The sequence below is a fragment of the Canis lupus genome, chromosome 19 (genome assembly GCF_003254725.2).
Source record: "Canis lupus dingo isolate Sandy chromosome 19, ASM325472v2, whole genome shotgun sequence".
In the NCBI taxonomy this organism is placed as follows: Eukaryota; Metazoa; Chordata; class Mammalia; order Carnivora; family Canidae; genus Canis; species Canis lupus.
This window is the reverse complement of record NC_064261.1, coordinates 3,697,355-3,701,958: the sequence shown is the minus strand read 5'-3', so window position 1 is coordinate 3,701,958 and position 4,604 is coordinate 3,697,355. Positions and strand designations below refer to the sequence as shown.

The window sequence follows — 4,604 nt, the reverse complement described above, 5'->3', positions numbered from 1 at the left end:
GAATGTAAGGCTTTGGGGGAAAAAATACAAATGAAATGAAAATTCCATTAGAATAACGAATGGGCTTTGTACTTTGAGAAGAAATATATAGGCTGATTTCTTTATGTAAAGAAATGACATTTGCATTTGAGACTATCTTTGTTTGGGTTTCTACACAATCTGACAAAATTCGTATTTACCTTAGAAGCTGTAAATATTTTAGTGAAACTAACCATCTGAATTTTTCTCAAGATTTACCTCATGGAACGTATTTATGAAATTGCTGTTTTAGGGGGCACTTGGGTGGCTCGTTTGGAATTGGGCTCTTTGCTTTGCACAGTGGCAGGCTCGTTGCCAGTGAGGTTTATCCGAGGCCTGATTATTGCTAATTGGAATCGAACTCTTGATTTTGGCTCAAATCGTGATCTCAGGGTCGTGGAATCAAGCCCTGCCTCGGGGTCCACACTTAGCAAGGAGTCTGCTTTCCCCCACTCCCTCTGCCTCTCCCCCTGCTCTCCTCTCTCTCAAGTAACTAAGTGAATTTAAAAAGAGAAGGGAATTGCTGGTTTTGTAGATCAAAATGGCCAAATATCAGCAGTTGGTAGAGGTCAATTCTCTCCACCAGGTCATTAGTCTCTGAACCTCATAATTTCATTCAACAAATATTTATTGAGGCCCCTAATATGGTGTTCTCGGGCAACTCCCATTCTATATGGAGACTCTAAAATAGAAATAAGCAATTAAAAAACAGAAAATGGAAGCAATGATAGAGAAGGTACAGAATGACACAAAGGAAGGTGTGAAAGGTTCAGCACAGCCCAGTGAGGAAGGGTGTTGCGAAGCAGATGGTGCTTGAGCTGAGTAACCAGAAAGCAGTGGAGCCAGTTGAGAGTTGGGAGTGTCTTCCCGGGTGGAGGAAACTACATGCACCCATCTTTGAGGTATAACAGAGGATGACAAGTTCAAGTAATGACACTGTTTCATCGTTTAGGCCTTTTGGATCCTGGGTAAGGAAAAGTGGCTGGAGGTTGCAGGAAAATAGGAGCAAGGACAAAATAAAAATGGAGAGAGGTTGAACAGGTGTGCTTTGTGTCACACTATAGAGTAAGAATTTTGACTGTAGAATGGTGACAAATTTAAATGTCCTCAACTGGATATTGGTGGGCTAGTGAAAAGCTTTAAACTGGGAGGCAACGTGTTCAACGTATGTTTTTCGAAGGCTAACTCTGTCAATGGAATGGTAGGGAGCCTCGCCAAGCAGCCACAGGTGAGGAACTGAGCTAAGGTAACATTTTGCAGCCTGTATGGGGATAGAGAGGACCAGGGGGAGTGAGAGGTGTGATGGTAGTAAATGCAAAAGAGCTTAGTTCCAGAATATTCTCTACCATTTGACTTCTTTTGAAGAATGTTACATTTTCCTTATTGAAAATTTTATATGGGGTGCCTGGCTCAGTTCAGCTCAGTTGGCTGAACATCGGCCCTCTGCTCAGTGAGGAGTTGCTTCTCCCTCTCCCTCTGCTGCTCTCCCTGCTTATGCTTTCTTGCACTCTCTCTCTCAAATAAATAAAATATTTAAAAGAAAAAAGAAGGTTTTATATGAGTAAAATAACTGGGTTAAGTCTTTGTAAAATTTGTTTAATAAATATCCTATTAATAGAATAAAATCACTGCATGATTAATTCAATTATCACTTAATCAAAAAATGAATTTTCTTTCTTTTTTTATTTTTTTTTATTTTTTATTTATTTTTTTTCTTTTTTTTTTTTAAAGATAGAAAGAAAGTGTGTACAAGCCGGGGGTGGGGGCAGAGAAAGAGGAAGAGGGAGATCATCTTAAGCAGGCTTCACACTCAGCACAGCGCCCCATTTGGGACTCGATCTCATCGCCCTGAGATCATGACCTGAGCACAAACCAAGAGTTGGGTGCCCAACTGACTGAGCCACCCAGATGCTGCTCGAAAGATGAATTTAAAAAATCAGTTTAGAGGTCCCTGGGTGGCTCTGTTGGTTAAGCATCTGACTTTGGGGCAGGTCATGATCTCAGGGCCATGGATAGCCCCGATAGGGCTCTGCTCCATGCTCAGGGTGGAGTCAGCTTGTCCCTGTCTCTCTGCCCCTCCTCCAGCTCATACGTGCATTTGCACACACACTCTCTCTTTCTCTTGATCTCTCTCTCTCAAATAAAATATTTTAAAAAATCAGTTTAATTGGTCATTCTATGTGGTTTCTGCTTGAGACATAATAGATATAACCACAGTCCACGAATCTTCCACTCCAAAGGAACATTCTTTCCCTAATTCTGAAGGAAAGCATTTCTTATATGTGAAAAGGGATTCTAATCTTGAATAGGAGTAATAATGTCCACAATGTTCTCATCCAGTAAAGGAAAAAGCTAATTTTGTCTTCAGTCTCTTCTTCCTCCCCAGAAATCACTATCCATAAGAAATAGTCTCAGAAAATAAGTTCTTACATTAATTATTATTTTAGGCAACGGCTATTTAAAATTATATATCTATGTGAAAAATTAAAATAATAATACTTAACTGGTCAAATTCTTCCCATTATTGCCCCAAAAGTTAAATAAAATAAATAAATCTTTTTCTAGAAATTTCTTTAGAGAGGTTTTTAACAGAGGACCAACATTATATAATGTGCCTTATTGTAATGGACAGTGTTGCTTCTGGTCAACAGATGTTATCTGACAGGACAAATACTTGGCACAGAAATTACTAACACATTCAGAAACTAATCTTCCCTGAATTCAGCTTTGACTCAAAAGCTGGCTGTGGAATACACTGCATTGGAAAATTCACATTTAAAAAAAATGGACAGAGGAGTTAGTTCACATTATTCAAGACTGACCCATACATTTCTTTCAATAGTGAAAGTAACTGTTTAAATTTCAGGGGCATGTCACTGATTAAAACATATATTGTGTTTTTATAAATTTAGTCCTCCTTTATCTCCCTGTCTTCATCAAACAGAACTTGGTTATCTGATTCTGCTGCCATTTTTAATCTTTTGTAACTGATTTCATATTCTAAGCCCCACACTATATCCCATTTTGACTTTTTAAAGATATATATTTTTAATTTTAAAAAAATCAGCCAATGTCTAATAATAAAAATGCTGTTTATGAAATACTGTTAAACTTTCATTACATTTCTTGTTAAAGTCTAGAAAAGGTTAGTGAAATATAGGTTGCTTTGGACTTAAAAGCTGCTGCTTTAGAGATAGTAACATGATCTCTAAATAAACACTGGATTTTAAAAGGAAAAAAATCCTTCTGTATGCAGTCATGTGTGGCATTTAGTACTAGAAATTTTTTTCAGAAAAGGCAAAAATTGGCCAAATTCTGGATCTGCAGAGTACAACTCATTCTTTCTTCATCCCTGTTGAGGAATGTTGACAGGTGACAATACAAAAGCTAGTCTGCACCAAATTCAAAGTTACATTTTATTTCCTAGTTATGTTCACTACATATTGCTGCTTACACTCCCTCACCTTCCTTGCTTAGTATACAACCCTCTTATTTACTCGTAATGTTGTGGATCAGCAATTTGGTCTATGTTCAGCTGAATGGTTCTTCTCTGGTCTTGCCCGGGATCACTCAGTTGCAGTCATCTGGCAAGGACGCTGGAGCTGGAGGGTCTAAGAGGCCTCACTCACATATGTGGGGTTAGTGCTAGCTATAGATGGGGCCTCTCTCTCCATAAGGTCTCTCATTCATGGAGCCCACATCCTGGTCTCCAGGTTCCAAGAAAGTGAGAACTCTCACAAAGTCACTTCCACAGCATTCCATCAAAGCAAAGTACAATGGAAGCTCAAATCCAAGATGGAACAATAGTCTCCATCTCTCTTTCTCTCTTTTTAAGAGTATTTTTATTTATTTGTTTGAGAGAAAAAGAGAGAGAGAGCATGAGTGTGGGGGGGCAAAGGGAGATAGAGATACAGACTTCCAGCTAAGCAGGAAACCCAATGTGGGACTCGATCCTAGGACCTGGGATTATGAACTGAGCTGAAGGCAGATACTTAACCAACTGAGCCACCCAAGTGCCCAAGAGTCTCTATCTCTTGATGGGAAGAGATATAAAGGTACACTTCACGGGAGTGTACGTGGAAAGAATATGTGACTGTTTTTTTCCCCAGTCTACCACACTAACTAATGGCTCAAAATTCACAATGTGGAAAAGATTGATCAGTTTAATTATGTAAAAATTCAAAAAAATCTCTCGTGCTACAAAAACACCATAAGTATAGTAAGAAGATGAACAACAAACATGGAAAATATTTATATCAGAAAAAAGTGTGTTATCTCTAGTACATAAAGAGTTTCTAAAAAAAATAGACAACTAAAGAACTAACAAGGATCTTGGCGGGGACCTCTTGGAGGGGAGCCTGGGTGGCTCAGTTAGTTAAGCATTGGACTCTTGATTTCAGGTCATGTCATGATCCCAGGGTCATGGGATTAAGCCCCATGACAGACCCCAAGCTCGATGTGGAGTCTGCTGTAGATTCTTTCCCCCCTCCTCCCTTCTCCTCTAATCCTCATTATCCCAGGTCAGCTCTTTCTGTCTCTAAAATAAGTAAGTAAGTAAGTAAATAAATAAATAAATAAATAAAATC

General features: G+C 38.8%; 1 pseudogene; it reads left to right on the top strand.

The window, feature by feature from the left end:
* Positions 1-307: 307 nt before the first annotated feature.
* LOC112669346 (U4 spliceosomal RNA) lies at positions 308-437 on the top strand (annotated as a pseudogene).
* Positions 438-4,604: the final 4,167 nt, after the last annotated feature.